This window comes from Mesoplodon bidens (genome assembly GCF_964165515.1).
Source record: "Mesoplodon bidens genome assembly, chromosome: 10".
Lineage (NCBI taxonomy): Eukaryota > Metazoa > Chordata > Mammalia > Artiodactyla > Ziphiidae > Mesoplodon > Mesoplodon bidens.
The window spans coordinates 83,055,879-83,070,028 of record NC_138172.1 but is presented as its reverse complement, the minus strand read 5'-3'; the positions used below and the strand labels follow the sequence as shown (position 1 = coordinate 83,070,028).

General features: G+C 45.8%; 1 long non-coding RNA gene across 1 annotated transcript in view; it reads right to left on the bottom strand.

The window, feature by feature from the left end:
• Positions 1-687: 687 nt before the first annotated feature.
• LOC308623507 overlaps positions 688-14,150 on the bottom strand; it is a 96,790-nt gene continuing 83,327 nt past the window's right edge. Inside the window, exons 6-8 of the long non-coding RNA XR_014016826.1 lie at positions 11,655-11,818; positions 4,193-4,368; positions 688-1,551 (exon numbers count right to left, since the gene is read on the bottom strand). This is a non-coding gene — a long non-coding RNA (uncharacterized lncRNA). The remainder of the gene's footprint in view (positions 1,552-4,192; positions 4,369-11,654; positions 11,819-14,150) is intronic.

Here is a 14,150-nt window from a genome sequence, read left to right as displayed (position 1 = left end):
GAGTGAGCCCGGGACTTCCCTGGTGGTCCAGTGGTTAAGACTCCATGCTCCCAGTGCAGGGGCCCTGGGTTCAATCCCTGGTCAGGGAGCTAGAGCCCGCATGCCACAACTAAAGAGACTGCATGCCACAAGGAAGATCCCGCACGGCAGCAACGAAGATCCTGTGCGCTGCAACTAGGACCAGGCGCAGCCAAATAAATAAATATTAAAAGAAGAAGAAGAAGAAGTGAGCTCTTTGAGGGCCATGGATAGAGAGAGGGGAGCAAGCCTTTGGAAAGTAAGTTGGTTACAGCCTAGTGGGAAGGTGGGAGGAAGAGGAACCAATGAGTAAAGCAAAGCAGAGACCGGTAGAGAAGCATGTCCGCGTGGTAGTTGACCTTATATTAAGACTGGAAGTCAAGGAAAGAAGTTGAAGGAGAATGAGTATGGAGAAAAAGGTGAGGTGTTTTTCTTTTTTTTTTTTTTCCTGTACGCGGGCCTCTCACTGCTGTGGCCTCTCCCATGGCGGAGCACAGGTTTCGGACGCGCAGGGTCAGCGGCCATGGCTCACAGGCCCAGCCGCTCTGCGGCATATGGGACCCTCCCGGACCGGGGCACGAACCCGTGTCCCCTGCATCGGCAGGCAGACTCCCAACCACTGCGCCACCAGGGAAGCCCAGTGAGGTTTTTGACTTTAGTCAGTTGGGAGGTTGTTGGTGGTCTTTGAGGGAACAATTTCACAGCAGGACAAGGTTAGAAACCATGTGGTCGAGGCTAGTTTCCACATTTAATGTCATTCCATCTGACTAACTCAACTCGTCTAGGGTACTTTCTCCTTCAGTTTCTATGCTGCTCATTCTTGCTCCTTCTAAGGTTACTCTATGTTCTGCTTATCTAATGTTGCCTAAAAGATTACCCCAAGACTTAGCGGGCATGACACTCTTTGTTACCTTTATGGGTTCTGTGGATCAGGAGTTTGGATGGAGTGCAGTGGGGATGGAGATGGCTTGCCTCTGCTCCATGATGTCTGGGGTCGAAGCTGGAAGACTTGAAAGCTGGAGACTGGAACCATCCGTCTGCAGGATCCTTCATTCACACGTCTGGCAGTGGATGCTGGCTATTGGCTGGGGGCCTCAGTTCCTCTCCCTTGGTCTAGATTGGGCCTCTGGTGCATGGTGTCTGGGTTACTGAGAAAGAGAACCAGGCATGAACTGTACACTTTTTATGACCTTACTTTTTTATGATCTACATTGCTTTCTCCCTACTCCATTGGTCACGGCAGTCACAGCCCCACCCAGATTCAAGGGGAAGGAACACGATCCCACCCTGGTGTGTCAGTCACGGGATAAGAAGAGTATCGGAGGAGGATACCCATCTTTGGAAAATATAGCCTTTCATCCTCTGTCAGAACTCTCCATTTGCTTCTTATGAGTGGCCCCATTTATTCAACAGTCATCAGTAATAACAGCAAGTAGAGGAAGTTCCTGAGGACAGGGGTCTGGCCTGTTACGACTGTCTTCTTTATCTTTATATCCTGAACATCTTGAGCAGTGATAGCCTCACAATAGATTCCTGTGGAAGGAAGAACTCCTTTTAAGTCTATTTTTCTCAGACACTGCATCGTTTGATCCTAAACTAGCTATCGTGACCATTTCACAGTTGAAGAAACTAAGGGGCTTAGAGGGGTAAGTGGGCTACCCTTCAGATGACTTAGCTAGCAAGAGCTCAGCTGTGACATGAACCCAGGTCTTCTGGGTTGAAGTTACTTTTATTAAGAACTTGATACCTCCAAACAGCGGGACTGTTCCTTCAGTGCCCCTGTCTCCTCCATCCTCACAGTAGCCCAGGGCCAATTACGGGGCAATGGACAGTGATCCCTCAGCTGCTGACTGACCAGTCCTGCACTTGATACACTGATTTAACATGGTGATTTAATATCATCATTTAATATGATTTTGCATCTCTTTTCTCAAGAGAGCAGGAGAGGGCTAGGGCACAGACTCTCGTGCTGCACTCAGCTTCCGGGCTGGGTAGAAGGCCAGGACGAAGTTGGTCCTCATCTCTCTGAGTGGGCAGCACCCATGTCAGGAGTGTGGGGGGAGAGGAGATGCCAAGAAGAGTTCTGTTGGGGCAATCAGATGGTGATCTGAGGCAACCACATGGGAAGAGGGGGGAAAAGCCTAGAAGGGAAGTGGCTGAGGTAGTTCCTGTAGGTTCAGCTCAGAGGGGAGTGGGGAGCCAATTTCCGCCCCCTCCCCAACTCACATCCCAGCCCTAAAAATGCTTCACAGCCTCAGGAGGAAATCCTGGCCAAGTATCCAGTGTGGGTGGCAGGGGTGCTCATCTAGATCAGGAGTGGGTGGGAGCACATCTTAGAGCTTATATCAGGCCCCAATTTTCCAAATCCTGCCTGTGCCCTGCCACCTCTGCCCCCGCAAACCAATTTTTGACTTTATCTCTTTAGAAATGTCCCCAGGCTAGCAGTTTATTTCTCAGAGATTGCAGATCAGGAAGGACCTTCAGAAACCACAATTTCCACTTCCACTGTGGGACAGAAAGCATAGGGCAGCCTAACCCCTCGATGCCCAGGAAGTAACAAAGGACCAGCTACTCTGGGTTGTAGGACTACTGGCCTTACCAGGTCCCCGCTCTCCCCCACCAGCCCCGAAGGGACCTCTTAGAGTCCTTCTCTCTCTGGTTTCTCCCCATCCTGCTCCCCTTTGCTAAAATGCTTACTTTCCCTGCTCAGGCCCTTTGAAAGTAGCTCACTATGACTTTTCATATCACCTCCAACTCTTCAGCCTCACCTTCATGGACCTTGGTGGCCCAGCTTCAACTGTATCATACGTGAGTCACCCCTGCTCTTTTGTTCTAGCCCCATCAACATGCCTGTTGCTCTCCCCCACGTAGGGATTACTCACCGCTTAAGTCACCAGTCCCTCTGGAATGTGCCCCCTCCTCCATGACACCCATTCTCCCCACATCCTTTATTATTTTGTTTAAACTAACAATGTTTTCCCCCCTCCAATGATTAAAATAATGTGTGTTTGTTGTGGAAAATCTGTGAAATGCAAAATGTATACAAACACAAGAAAATAAAAAGTACCCAAAATTCCACAATCCCAATGTAGATAACATTACCATTCCAGCAGATTTCCTTCCAGTATTCTCATCACAACTCCTTCCTGCTTCAGCCCTTCATGCATGCTTATTATTCCTTTTTATTATTCCTTATTATTCCTAAAAGTCTCTCCCTCTGTCCCCCTCTCTTTCTCTCTTCCCTTCCTAGTTCTGTGAGTCAATCAACTCATCCTTATTATCATAAAGGTCACTCTCTCAGTTAGGTCTCCCTATTACACATTCACAATACCCAGTACTTTTCCTTGTAGCACTTGCCACAACTAGAAATAAACCATAATTTTTGTCCTCGTGTGTTTAACGTCTGTCTTGGCCACTTGACTTGACGTAAGGTCCATGACTGGCTTTCTTGTTTATTCAGATGACCCTAGCATCCACCACAGTGCTCTGGATACAGAAAAAACACAATACATGGCACCAAGATGCCTTCTTGAATAACTGTGTGTCTGTCCTCTCGGCACTTCAAAATAGTCAATTTCGCAAATACAGTGAATCAACTGCCATATGCCTGACCTGGTTCCAGGTACAGGATACCCAGTTCTTGCCCTCAAGGAGCACTTAGCCTTCTGAAGGAGACAGACCAGTAAATGCAACATTTGAGTACATCTTTAAGTATATGATGATCAATGGTATTGAGTAACACATAGAGGAAGGGTCCCTAAACCTTGGGGGGAGGTGACACCATTGTTTTATTTTGTCCTTGGTAATGCATTTACTTTGTAGAATCAGAGGATAGTAGAATTGAGTGGTACCATAAGATCAACAGACCTTATCTCGTCCTACAAGATGAGGAAACGAAAGCAGTGCAGGGCAGTAAAGTGACTTGGCCAAAGCCATTGGGTAGTTGATTGGTGATTGATCGGGAATTAGACCTCGATCTTGAGATTCCCAGCCCAGTGCTCTTTTCCACTGTGCCTTGGGGGCCTCTGGTGCATCCCCTTCCTTCATCAGCCCCCAAGTCCCATTGATTTTCCCTTGTAAAGATCTCTCCAGTCTGTCCACTTTCCCTCACCTCCCTGTCACCACACTCCAAGTCTCCATCACCTCCAGCCTGCGTGCCTACCCCACCTCCTACCTTATCTCACTGCCTCCGGTCTTGCCCTGCTCAGATCCCTTCTCCGAGTTGCAGCCAGAGTGAGCCTTCCCAGATCTGAGTGTGAGCATGTCTATCCCTTGCTTAAAGCCCCAGAGGCTTGCCACCAAGCTTTTAGGAATATGTTCAAAAGTCTTCTGTTTTCCTCTTCCATTTTACTGAAATATAATTGACATACAGCACTGTATAAGTTTAAGGTGTACAACATAATGATTTGACCTATGTACTACATGAAATGATTACAATAGGTTTAGTGAATATCCATCATCTCATATAGATACATTAAAGAAATGGTAAAAAAAATTTTTTCCTTGTGATGAGAACCCTTAGGACTTACTCTCTAACAACTTTCATATATAATGTACCATAGTGTTAACTGTATTTATCATGCTGTACATTACATCCCTAGAACTTATAACTGGAAGTTTATACCTTTTGACTGCCTTCATCTGATTCCCCCTCCCTCCCACTCCCTGCCTCTGGTAACTGCAAATCCGATATTTTTTTCCTATGAGTTTGTTGGTTTGTTTTTGACCTATAACTGACCTATAACACTGTTAATTCCTGATGCGAAGCATAGTGATTTGATATTTCTATACATTTCAAAATGATCACCATGATAAGTCTAGTTGTCATCTGTCACCAAAGATATTATGTAATTATTAACTATAATCTTCACGCTGCACATTTATACCTGTGACTCATTTATTTCATAACTGAAAGTTTGTACTTTTTGTACCTCTTAGTCTCTGTCACCTATTCCTCTTATTCTCCCACCCACCTCCCCTCTGGCACCTGCTTGTTCTCTGCGTCTATGACTCTGTTTCTGTTCAGTTCTGTTTGTTCATTTGTTTTGTTTTTTAGATTCCACATATAAGTAAAATCATACAGTATTTGTTTTTCTCTGTCTGACTTATTTCACTTAGCATAACATACTCTAGGTCCATCCATGTTGTTGCAAATGGCAAGATTTCATTCTTTTTTATGGCTGAGTAATATTCCTGTGTGTGTGTGTGTATATGTATATATGTATATATATATATATATATATATATATATATATATATATATACACATGACACATCTTCTTTATCCATTCATCTATTGGTGGGCACTTAGGTTACTTCCATATCTTGGCTATTGTCGATAATTTCTGCAATAAACATATGGGTGCATATATCTTTTCAAATTAATGTTTTTGTTTTCTTTGGATAAATTCCCAGAAGTAGGATTGCTGGATCATATAATGGTTCCACTTTTAACTTTCTGAGGAGTCCACACTGTTCTCCATAGTGGCTGCACCAATTTATATTCCCATCAACAGAGCACTAGGGTTCCCTTTTCTTTACTTCTTGGCCAACACTTACTATTTGTGGTCTTTTTTTTTTTTTTTCTTTTTGCGGTATGCGGGCCTCTCACTGTTGTGGCCTCTCCCGTTGCGGAGCACAGGCTCCGGATGCGCAGGCCCAGCGGCCATGGCTCACGGGCCCAGCCGCTCCGCGGCATATGGGATCCTCCCAGACCGGGGCACGAACCCGTATCCCCTGCATCGGCAGGCGGACTCTCAACCACTGCGCCACCAGGGAGGCCCCTGTGGTCTTTTTGATAATAGTTATTCTGACAGGTATGAGGTGATTGTGGTTTTGATATGCATTTCCCTGATCAGCAATGTTGAACATCCATTCATGTGCCTCTTGGCCATCTGTCTATCTTCTTTGGAAAAATGTCTATTGGATTCTCTGCCCATTAAAAAAATTTTTTTTGATGTTGAGTTCAAAATTCTTTTTTTAAAATTTTTATTTATTTATTTATTTATTTTTGAGTTCAAAATTCTTAATATGGTATATTAATCTGCTCAGGCAACATAACAACATACCACAGACTAGGTGGCTTAAACAACAAAAATTTATTTCTCATAGTCCTAGAGGCTGGAAGCCCAAGATCAAGGTGCCAGCAAGGTAGGTCTAATTCTGAGGCATATTCTCTTGACTTGTAGGTGGCCACCACCTCCCTGTGTGCTCATATGGCTTCTTTCTTCTCTGTGCACACATGGGCAGAGAGAGCTCTCTTGTATCTTTTATAAGGACACCCATCCCATCAGATTAGGGTCCCACCATTAGGACCTCATTTAATCTTAATTACTTCCTAGAGACCCTATCTTCAAATACAGTCACATTGGGGTTTAGGGCTTCAACATATGAATTTTGAGGAGCACAATTCAGTCCATAGCATATGGCCTACCAGGTCTTTCTTTCTTTTTTTTTTTTTTGTGGTACACGGGCCTCTCACTGTTGTGGCCTCTCCCGTTGTGGAGCACAGGCTCTGGACGCTCAGGCTCAGTGGCCATGGCTCACAGGCCCAGCTGCTCCGCGGCATGTGGGATCTTCCCGGACCGGGGCACGAACCCGTGTCCCCTGCATCGGCAGGCGGACTATCAACCACTGCGCCACCAGGGAAGCCCCCCAGGTCTTTCTTTTTTTTTTTTTTTGCGGTACACGGGTCTCTCACCGTTGTGGCCTCTCCCGTTGCGGAACACAGGCTCCGGACACCCAGGCTCAGCGGCCATGGCTCATGGGCCCAGCCGCTCCACGGCATGTGGGATCCTCCCGGACCGGGGCACAAACCCGTGTCCCCTGCATCGGCAGGCGGACTCTCAACCACTGCGCCACCAGGGAAGCCCCCCAGGTCTTTCTTGATTAGTCCATCTCACCAGCATCCTCTAAGCCCCACTCTTCTCTCTGCCCCCATGCTTCTGTAACTTGAATTTCTCTTGGTTCCTCAAACTTGTCCAGATCTCTTACAAATCTAACCCCTCCATCACCTTCCTTTCGTCCTCTGCCTGTCCCACTGCTACTGGGTCTTTGTAAGAAGAAATCTATCTAGCTTTAGAATAAGCAGATATGGTTTTGCCACCTTTTGACTCGAGTCCATCGAGGCATCACAGGACCTGTCTTGGACCTCTTTGAGAATCACCTACTCTTTTGAGAACTGAGAACTGAAGATAGTAGAGTGTACAACCCCCTTTGTGAGCCAGAGACCAGAACTCAATTCCTGCTTTATTGGTGAGCTTCCTCCTTTTGGATCTATATTTTGGCCTTTCAGTTTCTTCTTAGGGAGACCCACTGGACTCATTTCTTGAGGGACATGGCTCTCCCTTGCCTGTTAAGCAATAAACTCAGCTTCCCCTCCCCCAGCCCTGATGTCTTTCTATTTTGGTTTGTCACTTGCAAGTCTCAGTTTAAAGGTCTGTCTCTAAGGGAGGTCTTTCCTGATACCCCATCCTGTGTTTAGTTCTCTGGCTCTGCATTCCTATGGCAGCCTGTACTCTCCTTTTTTTAAGAGTTACCACCTCGTTTCTATATGTTTCATGTCTGTCCTTCTGAGCTCTGCAGGGCAGGAGGCATCTCCATCTGGTTGGTTGTGGTATCCCAAGGGCTAGTACGGTGCCTGACACCTAGTAGGCTATCAGCAAATATTAGCTTTTATTAGTAGATGCTCCATAAGTATCCACTGGCCTGCATTGTCCTCAAAGAGTTTCTCAGATAGTGTATGCATTTTGTTTTCTAAAGTGGACTAAAATTTCTCAGAAGAATCCTCTTTTCCTTTCTCTTAATCTCCCACACTCTGACCATTATGGGTTTCTTCATCCAAGAAACATTTCATCAATGATTATTAATTAATCTCCCTACAATAACTTTCCCAACAGGCATCATATTTGAAGAAATAAGAAAATTTAAACAATATGTTATATAGCAGAACCACTTATTATGAATTTATTGTAAGAATAATCTATTGAGAATTAACAAGGAATAAAGGAATTCTTCTCTTCCTCTTCTGCGTAGTCAGGACTTTGTGTCCTTGAAGTTGTGGGTTTCCTGACCGTTGAGCGGTTTGGCTTTTTTGTGTGTTTTAGAAAGAAAGGTAAGAATCAGACTGGGTGGGGGTTTATAGGAAGCCCACACCAACGTAGGCCTTGGTTTTGGAAGGTGCTGGATGTCTGGTCTGAAAGGGAAGGATGAAGAGGCAGGCAGTAACCTACCTCTTGGATGGCGCTTGGACCTCTGGGGACTCAGAGGAAAAAGAGGGGATCCAGTTTCTCCAGGACATGTGGAGAACTGGGCCTTTTCAAGAGCAGCCTCTCGGATGGTATTGGCTGCCAGCATCCGTGAGAACTGCGCCCAGGTGCTCTGTACTGGGTATTTTCAGAACTTCAACAACTGCCCCCAGGTAAGGCCAGATCAAGACCATAGAGAAAAACAGAAAATGTTATGTTGCCCCTCCCCCCAGTGTAATTAAAAATAAAAGAACTACATAAAACCAAAACGAGCTTTAAGGATGTACTATAGATTTGTGATTTTTCCTAGAAGCCTGACTACTTGGATTCCCTCCTGCTCTCTCCATCTCCTCCTCCTCTTTCTTCTTCTTCTTGAACATCAAATTTCCAAAGTTGATGGGTTTTTTTCCTCTCTCCTAGCTTTGCCGATGCTATGCTTGGGCGATTAGGAATTGCCCAGGCCAGCCTAGTGGTCTGTTTCTGTTGGACCCCCGAGGCCTGGATGAGGAGCAAGGCAATGCTGACCAGGTGGTCAGAGGAGCAGACTCTCATCTGTTTCCTCAGGACTGCAGAAGCCTTGTTTGATTGTTTGATCCAAGGGAGGGAGTCTGAAAACTGTCAGACACTAGAATACCATCAGTGATGGGCAGGGTGGAAGCCAGATTTGATACGAGTGAGTCTGTACAGAAACAGGACATTACATGTGCCCCAAGAGCTGTGGATCAATTCATTCAGATCTATTACATATATAGGGATATACATGCTTATTTACACATAAATGTTTCTAGATAGACAGAGAAGGAACTAGTAACAATTATGGCTTCTGGGAAATAGGGTGGGGTCTACTTTTTTTTTTTGAGACAGTTTTTTTTTAAACATTGAACAAATGTCATTTTTACAATAAAAATGTACTTCAAAAATTAAAATGACTCATCAGATTGCTAATACCTACAAATTTCAAACTATAGGACAGCTGGAGACTCTGCTTTCCAGGAGGGAGATCTTGTGACCCAGGCCTGGGTTGTGAAGGGGGACTAGTGATGCCTTCCAGCTGTGGCGTGTCCATTAGGCAGCCGGAGAGGTAGCTAAATATAGACTAGCCTGCGAAGTGTGCCAAGATGAATCAGGGCTGGAGCTAGAACACTCCTTCACTGTGTCCATGAGCACGTACCTTGTACCTAAGTTCCAGGCACTGAGAGTGTAGGAGTGAACAAAGCAGATGGGGCTCCTTGGCCCCTGGATTTGGAGTCTAATCACAACTACAATCAAGATATAGAACAGGTCTACTGCCCCCAAGACTCCCCTGTGCTATTCCTCTGTAGTCACATCTTCCCTCCCGTCCCCCCCCACCAAACCTCTTGCTATTTTGATCTATTCTCTGTCACTTTAGGCTTGTCTTTTTAAAATGTCACATAAATGGAATCATATAGCATGTAACCTTTTTGAGACCAGATTTTTTCACTCAGCATAATGCCTTTGAGATTCATCCAAGCTGTTACATGAATAATTTGTTTCTTTTTGTTTTTGGGTTGTGTGCCATGGCACGGATAAGCCAAGTAATGCATTTACCCATTTTAATTAATTTTTGGTAATTACAAATGCAGGCTGCTATGAGCATACAGTGTATAGGTTTTTTTTTTTTTTTTTTTTTATAAATTTATTTATTTTTATTTATTTATTTTTGGCTGTCTTGGGTCTTCGTTTCTGTGCGAGGGCTTTCTCTAGTTGCGACAAGCGGGGGCCACTCTTCATCGCGGTGCGCGGGCCTCTCACTGTCGCGGCCTTTCTTGTTGCGGAGCACAGGCTCCAGACACGCAGGCTCAGTAGCTGTGGCTCACGGGCCCAGTTGCCCCGTGGCATGTGGGATCTTCCCAGACCAGGTCTCGAACCTGTGTCCCCTTCATTGGCAGGCAGATTCTCAACTACTGCGCCACCAGGGAAGCCCGGTGTATAGGTTTTTGTGTGAACATGTGTTTATTTCTCTCAGGTAAATACCTAGGGGATTATTGACTTGTACAGTAAATGTATTAACTTTATAAGAAATTGCCAAACTATGTTCCAGAGGATGAATTTGCATTCCACCGGTAATGAATGAGAGTTCATTTTGCTGCCTTTTTGCCAACACTTGGTAGCACTGTCAACATTAAAAAACTTTTTTTGCTACTCTAACAGATTTGTAGTGGTAATTCGTCCTGTTTTTTTTTATATACATTTACTTTTTTAAAATATTTATTTATTTATTTACTTATGGCTGCATTGGGTCTTCGTTGCTGCTCGCCGGGCTTTCTCTAGTTGCGGCAAGCGGGAGCTACGGTTTGTTGCGGTGCGCAGGCTTCTCATTGTGGTGGCTTCTCTTTGCTATGGAGCACGGTCTCTAGGCCCTCGGGCTTCAGTAGTTGTGGCACGCGGGCTCAGTAGTTGTGACTCGCGGGCTCTAGAGCGCAGTCTCAGTAGTTGCGGTGCATTGGCTTAGTTGCTCCGTGGCATGTGTGATCTTCCCGGACCAGGGCTCGAACCCGTGTGCCCTGCGTTGGCAGGCGGATTCTTAATCACTGCGCGACCAAGGAAGTCCCTTATCCTGGTTTTAATTTGCATTTCCTCAATGGCCAATAACGTTGAACAACTTTTTATATGCTTACTTGCTTTCCTTTTATCCTCTTTGGTGAAGTGGCCCTTCAAGTCTTTTGCCTACTTTTTTTTTTTTTTTTTTTTTTTTTTTTGCTGTACGCGGGCCTCTCACTGCTGTGGCCTCTTCCGTTGCGGAGCACAGGCTCCGGACACACAGGCTCCGCGGCCATGGCTCGCGGGCCCAGCCGCTCCGCGGCATGTGGGATCTTCCGGGATAGGGGCACGAACCCGTGTCCCCTGCATCGGCAGGCGGACTCTCAACCACTGCGCCACCAGGGAAGCCCTTTTTTGCCTACTTTTTAAGTTGGGTTGTCTGTTTACTTGCTGTTGAGTTTTGAGAGTTCTTTATATATTCTGGATACATATCCACTGTTGAATACATAACTTGCAAATATTTTCTCCCACTCGGTACCTTGTCTTTTCATTCTCTTAATAGGATCTTTGGCACAGTAAATATTTTTATTTTGATGAAGAATATTTCTTTTTATTACTCATTTTTATTGAGATATAAATGACATATAGCAAAGTGTACAAATCTTAAGTGTACAGCTTGATAAATTTTTGCGTTTGTATTCACCCATTTAACCACCATCCAGGTCGAGATAGTATCACCCAAGAAGGTTCCTTTAAACATCTATCTAGTCAATATGCAAAACCCCTTTCTTGCCCGCCTCTGAAATAACTGTTATTCTGACTTCTATCACCACAGATAATTTTGTCTAGAAGGTTTCTAATGACCGTGCTCCAAGTTTTGCGACCTACCTGGTTTTGTCCTGGAAATTAGAAGCCTCCCAAACCCCACCTTGGGGAGAGACTCCAGCGCCCCTCACCAGATGTGATGCAGAAGATGGTGAGCAAAGCTGGGCTTCTTACCATCTTGCCTCTGGCATACCAGCAAACCAGTCTTCACAGCAGAGTCCAAAAACCTGGTAGAAAAGGGTAGACAAGGCTTAGGCATCCTAAAACTCCAGTGAAGTGGCAAGGGCACTGTCCCAGGAATCAAAAGGCATGGGTTCAGCTCCCCCTACCCCTGACATTTACTGCATGTCCTTGAACAAACTACATAAGCTTCCTGTGCCTCAGCCACCTCATCTGTAAAATGGGAACAGTAATATCTACCATGGTTATCAGGCCTGTTCACCAATATTTGAGTCTCTCTTTCCTTCCAGATACCTAGGAAGATTGTACTTTGCCACCTCATTTAACTCCTACCAATTAACCCAGGAATGGCTATGTGACTTATTTTGACCAATTAAAACGTGTCTCTTCTACATGGAAGTGTTAAAAGCCAGTGTGTGCTGTGCTTTTTCGCATTCTCTCTTTCTTCTACTATGGCAAATGGCGACGTTCTAGGTAGTGACTGCTCTGTCAACCTAGGTCCTGAGGTTAGGACAATGATGGCTCAGAGCAGAGCCTCAGTCAACCCACCCATTGATAAGTGGCAGGAGTAATAAATAAATCTTTGCTGCATAAAGCCCCTGAGATTCTGAGGTTGTTTGTTGCAGAAGCATAACCTAGCTTGCTTGGATGATATACCATACTATAAGTTTATTAATAAGATTATATGAAATAAAATGTATGGAACTTCTGGACACATAATAAGGATTGATTTCCTGCCTTTCAAAATCTCCTTCTTTTTTTCTGAACCCAGGGGTACTCTAACCACCTAAAACCCTTGATATGAGGCAAGAGAACAGACCACCACCGCTCAAGCACAAAAGAAGGATGAAAGGAAAAGGATACAAAGCAACAAAGGGTATAGAAATATGACACAGAGCAAGGAAGAGAAACAAAGTGTTAAGGAAGGAGAGAAAAAAGCCTAAGAGCAGGGAAAAGAGAGAGGTACAGAGGATGCCTGAGACACAGACAGAGGTGATTCTGAGGAAAACAATGGCTGAGGCAAATGGACACTGCATCTGTTTTGAGGTGCTCATCCCAATCCCAGGCAAATAACATCATCTGTTAAAGTAGCTGAACAGGGAATTCCCTGGAGGTCCAGTGGTTAGGACTCCACGCTCTCACTGCCAAGGGCCCGGGTTTAATCCCTCGTCAGGGAACTAAGATCCCACAAACCGTGCAGCGTGGCCAAAACAAGCTAGGGCTCTATTAGTTCCTGGTCATCCACTCATCAGTCTTTCCACTCAATCATTACTGATCACCTACTGTGTGCCTGGCACTGTGCTCATGCTGAGTTTACCGAGATGCGCAAGACCCAGTGCTGGCCTTTCCCTTCAAGGATCCCCCAGTCTGGTGTGAAGCAGTCACTTGAACAGTTAGGATACAATTTGGCCTGTGCGATGATGGAGGTGCCCACAAGGGATATAGGAAAGGGGGAACCAGGTTCTGCTCAGCGGGAGTCAGAAAGCGCTTTCTGGGAGACATGAGTCTAAGGGTCCTGAAGGGTAATTAGGAGTTAGCAAAGGCAGGGTTGGTGAGCATGCTGGGCAGAGGAGCAGCAGGAGCCAGCTGGTGGAGGTGAGAAACGACAGGCAGTTTGGTGTTGCTGGAGCCTTGATGAGAGGCAGTGGGCATCAGGAGAGGGTGGAGAGGGATGCAAGGGCCTATCACAGGGGTTTGATGTCTTTACCTGGGGGTGGGAGTGGGACTGGGGCAGATTTGGGTGGTTAAGCAGAGAAGTGACATGGTCAGATTTTAGCTAAATAGCTCTGCCTGCTGTGTGGACTGTGGGTGGGGGCAGAATCTGTCTTTTTTTTGGGGGGGGGTTTGTGCTGCGTGGCTTGCAGGATCTTAGTTCCCCGAACTGGGCCCTTGGCAGTGAAAACATGGAGTCCTAACCACTGGACCGCCAGGGAATTCCCAGAATCTCTTTTCATGAGATCTCTTGGGATTGGGCTGAATGCCCAGCCTAGGGCCTGCAGGTGTACAAGGTGGCCTTGGGAATAATCATCCCGGCCAAGTCTTAGTGAGTGCTGCCACGAGCCAGGCAGTGTTCTATGTGCTCCAAGTGGAGTAACTACTTCACCCTCCCAAGAACCCTGTGATGAGGATGGTATTCTTATCATCCCCCACTGTGACCACGAGGTGACTGGGCACAGAGAGGTTATGTGTCCCAGCTGCACATTCCAGTGCAGGCTGCCTGGCTCCAGGATCAGCCTGTAATCACCCTCCATCTTGCCTCCTCCGGGTCCACTGCCCTCTGGAGGGCTCTCACAGAGGCAGAATATTGTATTGGCATTCTGCTTCAAGTTTATGAAATCTTTCACATGAATGACCTCATTCCAGCATGCAACAGTAGCT